Genomic DNA, 14,180 nt, shown 5'->3' with positions numbered 1-14,180 from the left:
TGGTATATAAATATTCTGATTTGGTATGTTCAACCACATTAATACTGATAACAATATGTCCAGAGGGCCATATGAACATCCCTCAAAGTGTTTTGCCATGGTTGTCAATCCACTTTACTGAAAATATGTTCAATGTCATTGTAAGGGTCTACCACTACTTCTGTCAAGACTCATGATCTTAAGTGCTCTATCATGCTCTTAAGTGGTCTAAATAATGTACTCCTACTAAGGGCCTCATTTACCAAAGGATGAAATACATCACCACACACAATCATGTTTCATATTAAATGTGCACAAAACATTATTACTTGTAATCTACACCACCCCTGCAGTAAATGAAGCCGTCAGTATTTCTGCTCATTCTAATGTTGCAGATTTGTGTATAGGACATATTATTTTAAATTAAGATCCATCTCCTTAAAGCAAAGTTTGTGTTCATAAGCTAGACATTTTTACCAAAGAACTTAAGAAATGTATTATTATTATTATTATTATTATTATTATTATTATTATTATTATTATTATTATTTTTTTTTTTTAGAATTTATAGGAATTCTTAAATGTGTCATGATTCTTTGCCAATGTGGGGTTATCAACATTCATACACACCTTACAGAATTCAAAACAATGCATGTGTAAAATTATGCTGGACAGGATCTATAACAAAAACAAAAAGACCAAAATCACACAGATTTGACTGTACATATTTGTCCTATTATTTCAAAATAATATAAATATTTGGGGAAAGAAAAAAAAATCTTACTAGTGGAGGACTTAGGTTGGCTAGGTTGTCCTTGGCTCACCGTGCACCAGCAACCCCTGTAGACTGGCCGGGCGCCTGCAGGCTTGCCTGTAAGCTGCCCAGAGCTGCATTGTCCTCTGACGCTGTTGGCTGCACGGCGGGTCTGCAGAGTGAAAAGAAGTGGTCGGCTGATGGCACACGCTTCGGAGACAGCGTGTGTTAGTCTTTGCCACTCCTGAGTCAGCGTAGGGGTGGTAGCGGTGAGCTGAGCCTAAAATACAACTGGACATTTCACATTGGGAGAAAAACGGGGTAAAATCAATTGACAACTACTAAATTATTAAAACAAACAAATCAATAAAACAATTTAAAGTCATTGTTTAAATACAATAAACCACAGACCTGCAATTAATGTATAGTACAAAGCCTTTAATCATAGCTTTCTTAAATCAAATGTTCTGTTATGTATTTTGAAAAGGACGTTGACAAAATACATAATTAAAACATAAATAGGGAATGTTTATGTAAAATTTAAAATGCATGTGATGAACATAATCAAGTTCAAATATATTTTGTGTAGGCTATATTACATTTAACTAAACTGCTAAATTAAATTTTCTTTAAATCTTACCTGTAAAAGACCCACCTGTTAAAACAACTTTGTGTAGTGATGTTGAGGATGGGACTCTTGAGGATTGTGCAGGCCTGCTACTTCCAGAAGTGGCAGCCAGTATATCTGATTGAATGACTTGCGATGCTGGCTGATGTGTAATGTTTGGTTGATCCAGAGTTGGAAACTCAGGCAGTAGTGGTGCTTTAGGACAAGGTGGGACGTCTACTTTTTTCCCTCTTGCTGCTTTGGAAATAGTGTCATCTATCAAAATCAGAATCCTGAAACCTTTTATTTGAACTTAAGACAAAAATAAAAAGTAACAATGGAAAATAAATGTCACTTGTATGCATTACCACTAATATAAAAATGAACTTTACACACTAGGCCTATCATACTGCATTTCTGTACATTTATTCTCGGTCTACTTAATTCCCTAAATAAATACTTTGAAAAGTATTAGAAATTGTTGAACTTCTTTTCTTTTTTTCTTTGGTTTTTCCAAATCTATCAAAATATCGGACGAGATTTTACACTCTGGTAGCTTGAGGCGTGCTTTTTCATAGGAATCTGTGGAAGATCAGAAAAGTGCTGCGGTAATTACAAAGTAGACCTTGCAAGTTACATTATATGCATGTACAACAACTAACAACTACCAGTGTCAAAGTACCTTCATACTGTGGTATCCATTATGTTTACCCAACCCTGCTGCTGCAGGGCTCATGTATAATTACGGTTCATAAAAGGTTTAATATTTATGGTACATACTTTTAGTGTAAGCATACTCCTTACTATAGACAAACTCATTTTGTGGATTTTAAAGTCCCTTAAACAAGTATGAAAACCTGGCATTTGGTTGTCCCATGGTACAAAATATATATGGCATTATATATATATATCCATATATATATATATATATATCTAGATCTTATATAATATATATATATATATATATATATACATTTTATGTAACTGTTTGCAAACTATAATTTTGTTCAAGTTTTATGATTAGGTCACAGAGGCTCATACAAATTGTTTGCACTGTAGGGAGGGGGAATGCAGAGTCTGAGCAAAAAACATAACATTAATGATGCTCTATCTAAATTGAAACTCACATATATTGTGCATTTGACACTACTAAGGAGAACCACTGCATTGTGTGTATATTAATTAAAATATAATTGTACCTGTTTTATACAGTATCTGACTTATCTTGTGTGAAGACCAGGATGATGTGGTCTTTTATGCATGCTGAACTGCCTTTGAAAATTGTTGGGGAAATTGATAATTTGGTCAACAGTGATCTTCTTTCATCCACTTGTTGGGCACTACAGCCACCTCTTTAGTTGTGGCAAACTCAACAATGTAAAACATAGTAGAACCCTCAAAACAAATATTGGAAAATATAGGTATATGCTATTACTTGGCAGGTTCACAATGCTTAATAAATATGAATGTAACAGACAAATAATGGGCATTATCAAAACACATACCCTTCAGACAGATGAAAATACTTTTAGGCAAAGATAAACTATAAAATATAGAAAAAAAAAATTACTTCATAAAAACAAATAAGATAAATAACAAGAATACCTTTAGAAACAAAATATTATTCCAAATGCAATAATGGTATTGCGACAAAATGAGTACTATGAGGAAGCAACACATATTTACCAATCTCTTCTGTTATTGGGACACACTCTGTCACTCCAGATAAGTTAGAGACCACAAACATACCAAGGTGGCATGATCCCATAGGCTAAGAGAGAAAGGCAGCCTTACAAAGAAATCTCTCAGAAACTGTATATGGTGCACTTTTGTAATTCTGAATATTACAAACTAATGCATTACCTCCACAATTGTCTCCATGTGTTACCTTCAAAATGTATTTTTCCCAGAGATAACTGTTTGTACTGAATACTACTGGGCATGTCTTTTGGCACTGGACCAAAGGAGCTCTCCTGTCTAAAACCTTTTGGAACCGTACTATCCTGAGTAGTCTCACCACACGTCTGTGTCCTCTCACAAATTCAACATATTACCTGTTGCAATGGAAAATATGGTTTACGACTTCTTCAGATTCTTTAGATAATTATCATATGGAAAAGAATATACAGAATCTAAGCAGCTAAATTTCGTAACATCTTCTGCCAGATGAACTAATTAATCCATGCACATTGTACACCCTTATTTCTCTGCCATATAATTTAGCTGCATGTTCTACAAATAACACCAATACACCATCTGCATAGCTACAATAGCTCACATACAGAGCTCGACGACTGGCTACTATATATATATATATATATATATATATATATATATATATATATATATATATATATATATATATATATATATATACATACATACACACACACACACCAACAAACAAAAGCATTAAATTATTATACACAGCATCATTTAATATGTTGTGGAAAACAGGAACTGTGTAGAGCATAAACTGTCGAAATTATGTCGCTTTCCATTGCCCAATTTGTGTTAAACTGCAAGGCTTACTTGAAAATTCAAATGAAATGCAATCCTTGAGCTTGACTAGCATGTCTGATAACAAATCTATTTGTACTGATAATCTGCACATCAGTGACCCTTTCATCCATGCATTCTATACACAGCATAACCCTCAAACAAACCAGGTGCATGTAATCTAGGGGGAGTTCTGAGAACATGCCAATAGACAATGTCTTAAATGGAGATGGACCCTGGTGATGGTCTTCATCAACCAGGTCATAAAGGCAGTATCAGTTCTAAACCTTGATCTTGTCTCAGGAAAAATAACTTTATGACCAACATATGTTCCTCACTGGATACACTTGTCACTACCTGAATATCCAGAATGTGACTTTATATTCTTCACAAAGTCATGTGCAGGAACATTCCAGATTATGCTTGATATAATCATTTGTAACTGCTTTCCAGCAACAGAAAATCCATTTTGTAGGCTTGCTAGTTCATCAACAAAATTTTTCAGGTATTCTTCAACACTATTTTATTTTTTATCCCCACAAAAAAGTCCTATTAAAAATGTTTTTTTTTTTTTTTTTTCATTTTATATCCATCAAATAATCCCAGAATGGGCCAGAGCTGGACATTGGAACTTTTGAAGAGATGTAAATCATCAATGTTGATCTGCAGTTCAAGACACGTTCTTGTCAGTAGTTTGTTGTCAGTGTTCTATAGTAAAAAGTTATGTAATGATGACAATACCCCAAAATAGTAATATGATCCTCCAGCTTTTTCTTTTATTCTCTCTTTCAGCAGTGATCTAGCATCTTTGGGTAATGACGGGTGGTACATTCTCAGTACACATGTCAGAGCAATATGCATTATACCAAAAGTTAATGCCCACTTAGCAAGTAGTACATCAAGTTCCTTAAAACTATTTTCATCCTCAATATCTGTTTAGTACTTAAAGAACCAAGGTTTTATCTTATACATAGTCACAAAACTGCCTTCGATACCATAAGTGAGAAATGTCTTTCTGAAACAAAAGTATTTGACAGGTTTTTCATATGTTCACGTGGTAACCCTTACTCTAGAGCAGGGGTGGGCAATTCTTGTCCTGGAGGGCTGGTGTCCCTCCTAGTTTTTGTGCCAACTATCCCTTTAATTACTTAATTGGACCAATTAAGAGCTTATTAGAAGCTTAATTGGTCAGTTGGAACAAACATCAGGAGAGACACTGACATCCATGACTGCAATTGCTCATACCTGCTCTAGAGTCTACACCAGGAGTGGCCAACCCATGTTCCTGGAGAGCCTCAATCCTGCAGGTTTTGTAGGTAGCTCTAAATCATCAATTGTTAAATACCTGGAACAAACAGTAATTCTGACCAATTAAGCCCAATCATTAAGACAATTACATCATTAAGAGGCTGGGGTAAAAACGAAAACCAGGACACCCTGAGGATCTGCAGGACCAGGGTTGGCCACCCCTGGTCTAGATCATTAGTTTTTAGAGTATCCCTGTGTCTTCTGTTTGTGTTCCAACTGAGCACTCATTTATTTATATGAACGTAGACATTTGGTTTTAGCTCATAAAAAGTTGAAGATTTCAATTTACTTGTAAAATTTTATAGGTAGCTTAATCTTTAACTCTTAACTGAACCCTTATTAAACTAATTTGCCTAATTAGATTCATCACCAAAACTCATCTTTCCGTCACAGCATGTCTATAAAGCGGTATGTGAAAAATACAGCTAACAAGGGGTGGGGTTTGGCTGGAGATACAGTACTGAGTGTCCTTTTACGATTCACTGCCTTTTTTACTCTTTTCATTTTTCGAGCATTCACACATGAGATAAGGCGGCCCTGGGCCGGTCTAAACCGCAAGTGTGAACAGGGTCTTGGATTCAAATTAATTAATCTTACGTAGCCAGTGAAACGGAGGAGGCTAATACACATTTAAACATATTTCAGGTTTAATTAAAATCCGACGAGTAATCAAGACGGAATCCAATCAACCGGTTTCACTTACGGTTTCTTTATAGGTAAACAGAATGCAATTGTGTTTTAATAAGTAACAGAAAACAGTTAATTCATTGCTACTTTAAATGCACTGTATTTTGAATTATTTCTCAATATTTCAGTTGCCTACCACTACAGGTATGTGCAGCCTATTAGATATTAGTGTTGTAAATCAAACCCTGATGTTGACATCATTTATCGTGCAAATTCTAATGATGATTGTCGATGATTATCGAGTTAAAAGGCTTAAAATAATAATAATAAAAACTTCCCTCACAGTAACAGTTTAAAGGAGCAATGTCTTTTTATACTGCATAGTATAAAAAAACTCATCCAAACAAATCCAAGTGTTTTAAGACAGGTTTGATAAATACATTGGCATGTAAATATAGCACTCTCCAATTTTCACCACGATAGTTTTGTGATAGACAGGTGTCTGCTTTAAAAAGTGTCACAAAATGGATACTCACAGATAAATCTGTGAATAGCATGGACATATTTGTTCTATAATTGTTGTTTAGTTTAGTTGTTTTTTTTTTATTTTATTTTGCAGTTCTCAAATAAACAATAATAAAATAGATGACAAATAGTTCTGGTTCTTTTTTTCACTTGTTTTCTTTGTTAAGAATGTCTTATTGATTTACAAGTTTGAAAGCTGAGTGATTGCTCAAAAGTCACTCTAACTCAACAAAACCAGTATATTAGTGCATTTTTGTGTTTTTTCTTTCTATCCTCACCACATATAAATAAAATTAGTTTTTGGTTATTTTTTTTCACTTGTTTTCTTTGTTAAGGGTGTCATTGATTTACAATAAGTTTGGAACCTGAGTGATTGCTCTAAAGTCACTCTAACTCAGCAAAACCAATAATTTTTAAAAATGTTTTTTTTTGGCAAAGTTCCCTCATATAAATAGTAAAACAATTAATAAAAACTTGTTTTTGGTTGAAATTGGAAATTGGTATAATTTTCTTTCCTCAGAGTATCACTTTGATTATACTGTATAGTGATTTGAAACATGTTTTATTTAAATAAAGTCACTTTAATTCAATTCGAGCAGCACACAGCCTAAAGTGTTGTTTTGTTCCCCAAAATTAAATAAGACCTGACTGGCCTGACAGGGTCGAAATAATTGGACTGCAAATGGTTAAAATTCCTTGCTCGCTATGTATTCTGTACAAATCTGTTTAATCTGGGAAAGAAGAGTTAAATTAGAAATTATTTTCATAATAATGTAAAGGGAAAATGCATACCTTAAATTACATGGATCTATAGTGTGCTGTTGAAAACTGTAATAAGAACAAATAGGCCAGCTACTTCATAAAAAAGTCTAAGAATAGCTCATTAGGATGGATTATCACACATGAAGTGTGTTTCTCAGTCATTCAGATACTGTTGTCCTTGAAGCACAGACCATGGTAATGAGCTATAGAGATTTCTGAGAACTAGGCAGCTTTGCTAATTAACACATCAGAAAAACAATGCAAAAATGTGGACAAATCCTTTTAGTTGCAGTGCAGCCCATTGTATTCTTAGGGAAGGTGTTGCATGTTACTGTTCAATTAGGCATTGTGTGTACTTCATTTGCTACAAGTACACCTTTTTTTTGCCAATATAAACCAATACATTTTCACACAAGGCCCTTTTCTTACTGTAGTGTCACTCGTCCTGCAAAGATAATCTGTGTCCAGGTAGAGTGCGGTTAGTTATTTCAGTGAATGTCATTGTCAGTGTGTATTTTATTTCCCACCTTGTGAAACCTGCTCAAGTAGAGTGGAGAAAGGAAGGGGGAGGTTACCGGTAATGCATTCTGTAACAGAAACAAAGCTAGAAAACAAATCATGAATCGTGATTATTTTTCTGAACTTGGTTTTCCAAAGGTAAAATCAAAGAAAGGAATCCGAAAGCAAATGTTAAAAAGCAAGATGCCTCTAATAACATTTCAGTTTAGTCCCCTTTTCCTCCTTGCCTTGATATTTGCAATGGTTCTGAGAAGTTCTTCCGTTTATCAAGTTTTATTATATTAGTATTTTCATAACAATGCAATTGAATTTATTGTCCAGTCCACATTGTACATTGCCATCATTTCCGACAGCGCCGGCTTTCCATTTCAAGGCCTATGCATATATTTAATCTGCAAACAACCTGAAACTTTTTCTAATACAACATGAAGCTTGTATTTTAAATACAAACCTAAGATTTAATTCCAATGTAAGTTGTGCATAGAAAGTACTCTAGCACTGCAGTACTATTTTACCAAAGTCAGCTGGTTATTATTAAGAGTAGACCTGGGTTGGTTAACTAGCAAATACTGTGAGTAGCACCTAAGTGTCACAAAGATTAGGCAGTGTTAACCTGTAGTAAAGCAATGTTGTGGCAGGTCCTGTTTTATTGTGGTGTTGATATGGTACTCAGCCTTTGAACAAGGTGGCAATCGTTGACAAACTGCTTTGTTAACCAACCATGTTTTAACTCAAATCCACACAACATGTGAGCGTCCAGACAGTCATAATGTCTGGGTGTTTGCTGCTGCCCAGTCTAACAGCCCAACCTCCTGAAGGAAAGTTAAATTATAGGAATAAAGGCCTCTTGTAAGCTTGACTCTAAATAACTGTAAGGTTTTCCTTTGAACAAACCCTGTGAGCCAAAGCTGTGACCTTTCACCACATTCATGCAAAATGAACAAGGTCACAACTACTGTTTAAACACATTGAAATGAGCAACATACTGTTTGTTGTATAACTTTGTTTATAACTGTGTTTAACACAGCATCAACAAACGCTGAAATCCCGCATAACATAATTGTGAATGGTTTCTTGGTCTATTCAGCTTCTATTGCATTCTGCGTTTGGGTTATTAGGTTACAGTATTACACGCAGCAGGCAACTGGAAGTAATGTGTTATGTATTACAAGTCATTAAGTTTAAACAAAATCTGCTAAGCTGCTGTAAAATTTTGTTTGGAAAATAAATAATAAATTAATTAAAAAAAAGAACAAAAGCCCAGTCACAGACAAGGGTGCAGGTAATCCAGAATGACAAAACAATACATTTTTGATAATTAAACTGCTGCTTTGCTTATCCCCAAGAGTTTGGACTCGTACTACAGAACATAGTGGAAACACATTAAAAACGTGGCATGTGTAGCTCAGTTCATTTGTTTTGTAGTTTATTTGAATGTGTTTCAAATGGAAATGGTATTTTTATATAGCTTGGAAGGTTTTCAGGCAGGGAATGATTAATACAAGTGCCTAGTAGTACATTCATTGACATTAGTCAATCTACAAGCCCATTACCCAGCAAGTTCCCATCTATAACCTACTTCACAAACTCAGTCCTGCCATGCTTTCGAATTACCATTCGTCATTTCTTTGGTTACGTATGCTCACTGTATTGATGTTGTCCGTTACCTTCACATTATGGATTGACTTATCCAATCTTAGACCGAGTTCCAGGATTCGAGAGGAATTGTCTAAAACCGCATCCATCTTACAAATGCCTCAAAGTTTCATTTTGCAGCAATCCTTCATTCCAGTCGCACTGTTGCCGAACGTTCCTCGTTCCACCAAATTTCATGCTCAAAATTCACAAAGGTACGAACGTACATTTAGTCATATTGTTACTTGTCCTTGAAATGCAAGTTCAAGATTGTGACTCCTCGCTTGTACAAAAAAGTACCTCTCAGAACTGTTTCAGTTTAGTTCATAGACACAGCCTGTGACGCATATGTGTGATTACGTCACTTACCACCCCTACTGCTGCCTAGCCTGTGCATGCTGCACTCTCCCCCGCAGGCCTCAAGACCGCCCCGGACTTGCTCACCAGACTACAGTCCGACAAGTCCGTGCAAGTTACCTGAGTCCACTTCTGACACCAATGTGGTGATCTCGGTTAACGCAGGCAGGCGCATCACACAGGGCGATCCACACACAACCTGGGACCTCTCGAACTAAAGCAGGGGTGCCCAATCCTGGTCCTGGAGGGCCAATGTCCTCCTGGCTTATGTTCCAACTGTCCCCTAAATTACTTAATTGGACCAATCAAGCACTTATTAAAAGCTTAATTGGTCCAATTAAGAAATTTAGTGTACAGTTGGAACAAAAACCAGGAGGGACACCGGCCCTCCAGGACCAGGACTGGGCACCCCTACACTTTTGTACAGTGGTATCAGCATAGCGCTGATACCACTGTACAAAAGAGCCAGCTCTCTTGCAAGGAGCGTATATCGAGCTCATGTCTTCGTGTGCGATTACATCACCTACCAGCCCTGCTGCTGGCTTCCCCCGTGCACGCTAGAATACATAATTTCACTGTTGTAAACGTAACACAGGATACCAACATAAAATTCATACCTTACAAGTCAGTCTTTCGAAAGGCCACATTTGTACTCCCATGTTTCGTTATTTTAGTACATCATTTCAGCTCAGTTTGTATCAAACTTATCACGCTGGTCTATCACCTGCCATCCAAAGCTCCTGATAATAACATGGAGCCACCTTCGAATGTCGGATGTTGAACCATACAAACATGCTGGATGTTTTGGGACACTGCATAGCAGACAAAGTTCTATTGAGGCATGTGTATGTTTTCAATAATGAATGCTGGGACAATCTGGCATCAGAAATAGATATGCTCACAAGAATATAAACATTTCCACTCTATAGAAATTCATTCTAGATCAAGACGATGTGAGGATTTTTTATTTATTTTTAGCAAAATAACTGGTGTCTGATTAATCTGAATTTTTCAATAGTGATTTGTTTAGAAGATATTGGGTTCCCAGTATTTAATTAAAAAAATAATGTTCAGTTATTTAAAAAAAAAAAAAAAAAAAACAGTTCCTTGATCCATCATCGGACTCCCGCGTCAGAGACCTCAAACTTCAGTCTCAGGGTCATGCATTCAGTACACAGCATGTAAAATATCATACTAATTGTATTTGCCTTTTTCTGCTGCTTCTAGGTACCTATTCAGGTCCTGCTGCAGTTTAAGTGTTGTTTTCTATCATTTTTAAACAAAGTAAATCTGATAAATGAAGGGAAGGAGTAACTGTTCATATTGCTCTCACTAATTCTATTTTCTGTCTCTACACTTCCGTGCTGAGGTCAGGGGTGCGTTCAACTAGACGAACGTTTGCGAACATTTGCTAACTTGTTTGTGGTCTGTTTGCCGCAAACGTTTGTTAACGGTGGCGAGCACTCTAAAAAGGCAGTTTAATGGAAACAAAAATGGCTACTGGATGGGAGAACATTTCTTTAACTCTCAGCGATGGACAAGTTTTGTCAATGTATGACAAAGCAAGAAGCAGAAAGAGTTACATCAGATATGTTTATATTTTATGTTTATAATATAATGTGAATTAAAAACATATTTTTTTAATATAACATTGGTCAAATATGTTCAGAAATTGTAAAACATATAGTCCTATGTATATTGCTGATGATAAATATTAACTAATTAGTCTAAAATGCTCTAATATCTAATTTGTATAAGGGTCCCTTTACATAATTTAAAAAAAGAAAAAAAGAAAAAATTATTTGTTGATCTTCTTGAGTTTATAAATGGTTACAAACACAGTTATTCATTAAACTGCAGGATTTACACCGCAGCACATACAAAGCTGCAAGATAGTATACTGCAGTAAATACAAAGTTGCAAGATAGTATAGTGCAGTAAATACAAAGCTGCAAGATAGTATACTGCAGTAAATACAAAGTTGCAAGATAGTATAGTGCAGTAAATACAAAGTAGCTAATCAAACAGCAACCTAGGCTGATACCAGCAAAACAAACAAAAGAAAAATAACAAAGTTGGTGAATGTAAGAACATTTATGAATTTAAATTGCACTAAATAAGCAAAGCACTTATTTTAGTGGCGCTTCACTTGTTCATAAATGTTCTTAAGTTCACCTGTTAGTGTTAACCACCATAGAATTCCAAGAAGAAAAAGAAAAAGACAAATATCTCAGAATCCACAATACAATGGATTACAATAAAAGAATAACTATATAGCAGAGCCGGCAGCAGCCCCAGACAAAGCAGAGCCGGCAGCAGCCCTAGGCAAAGCAGAGCCCTCAGCGACCCAAGGTGAAGCAGGACCAGCAGCAACCCTAGGAGAAGCAGAGGCAGGCATCCTTGGGTGGTGCGAGGCAGGCATCCTGGGGAGGCGACGGCGGGAGGAGAGCCAGGCCTAGCTGTGGTGCGGGGGTTGGCCCTCTTCGTAGCCACTGAGGCCAGATGGTTTTCACCCATGCTCCCCTCAGCAACCTCTGGAGGGGCTGCTGAGGTCCGGCAGCATCCTTCCCTGGTCCCTCCAATGTTGAAGGGAGAGGCAGCTCCTGCTTCTCTCCCTCTAGCGGGGTTAGAGACAGAGGCAGCTCCTGCTGCTCTGCTCCTGGCGAAAGTGGCAGGAGCTCCTCCCCTTCTGGTGGCAAAGGCAGCAGGGGCTCCGCCCCTTCTGGTGGCGAAGGTGGCAATGGCTCCTCCCCTTCTGGCGCAGGATGTTCGGGCTCCCCCCACTCAGGCGCAGGACGTTCGGGCTCCTCCCACTCAGGCTGTAGTGGGGGTGGGCACAGCAGACGTTCCTCTGGTGGGAGAGGGCAGTTTACTGGGAAATGCCCCCACTCCCCACAGATGCAGCAGCAATAGTGCACTGCTATGCTGTGGAGGAGGGCTTCCCAGCCAACCTCCTCCTCTTCCTGAGGTGGAGAGTGGCAGTCAGGCGATACGTGGCTGACCTCGCCAACTTTAAAATACCACTCCTCCCCCCTCAAGCATGTCAGGCAGACTTTCTGCAGCTGTTGCTGCTGCTTCTTCCAGCTCCTCCTTTCCCCTCTTCCTTCCATCCTTCTCTTCCTCAATCCAAAAAAATAATTATAACAATAAAAAAAAAAAAAAACTACAGTACCCTTGGGTAGTGCCTCCTCTTCAGTACCTCTTCTGGCCTGAGTCCAGGCAGTGAAGGTGATCCCACCTTGAACACCACGTGTGACAGGAAATGGCTTTGCGGTGTCTCAGACCAGAAGAAAGCACACACAGGTCAGGTAGCTGCAGTTTACCAAAAAAAGACGCGGCTTGCGCCATTTTTATTTTAAATACAAAAATAAATAAAATGTTTAAACAAAAATAAACACTTGCTCACAGAGCGAAAATAAATAATTTAAACAGAAACAAAAACATAAATACAAAACACTAAGGTCAGGTTGAGCAATCGCCTTCACTGATCCTTAGTTATTTTAAATATCTCTCTCCTCTCGCTCTTCAGTTCCTCCTCCAAACACCCACCCAGAGCAAGGAGAGCTGCAGGCTTAAATACAGTGGCCGAGGGATTTAACTAGTTCGTAATTATTCTATTACCCCCCTCGGCCACAATCTGCACGAGTTTATTAATATGTGTGACTGCCAGCTAGTTTACCAATGCACTAGTCGACAGCCACACATTAACACAAGGTTTTTAAATAAAATGCAGAACAAAACAAAATGCACAGCCACGCGGTCAAATATATACAAATACAAAATAAACAAAACACATGGTTCACCCTTATCTATAAATACGCAAAATAAACAAATACAATAAATCATAATACATAAATAACACAGGGGCGGAGGGGGAGAACCCATTCTAAAAATACGAAATGCATTAAACAGCAGGGCTTTCCTACCGCCCTGCTACACACCGCTACAGCTGAGCCATCATGTATTGCCTTGTAGGTTTCACTATTAAAGTATACAATTACTAAACTATTTCAAAACTCATGCAGAGTATCTCATGTTTTATTAGGTTGCTCAATATAAAACATATTGTAACAGAGGCGGAACTGAAAAACCAATTCAGTCTGGGGACGGCAGCAGCACCCCCCCAAATAGGGGGCCACGCAGTAAAAGAGCAGAAGGGATTGGAGGGGTGCTAGAAAAGAGGAGTCAGCTTTTCTTAATGAAAAATGGGAGGTATCCTCTCTCTTGCGTTCAACCTTGACTAGAGACAAACGGAACGGTGCTGAGAAATAGGAGAGAACTGGACTAGAGAGTATGGCTGTGTAACAGGTAGCTGTCACCTTTAGCTATCTCTTTCCAGGACTACACCACCTGGTGGTTGGCTAGTGAACACCAGAACTCACTGGGAAATACTCCTCCTAATAGTACTATACATATATATTAAAAAAGTGTTTCATGTAACGCAAATTCCCACAGCCCACACTTTGTTACAACTGAAATTGTTTGTTTTAACTCAACAATAGATGCACAGACATGTCTTAGTAGTAGAGGAGTTTTTGTAGTTACTGTGCTAACTGAAATATTACAAAGAATATATAATTAGATGCTAAATGCTTTTCATCCAGTGAG

Source organism: Polyodon spathula, chromosome 5 (assembly GCF_017654505.1).
Source record: "Polyodon spathula isolate WHYD16114869_AA chromosome 5, ASM1765450v1, whole genome shotgun sequence".
NCBI lineage: Eukaryota > Metazoa > Chordata > Actinopteri > Acipenseriformes > Polyodontidae > Polyodon > Polyodon spathula.
The sequence above is the reverse complement of the archived record's forward strand: the minus strand, read 5'-3'. Positions refer to the sequence as shown.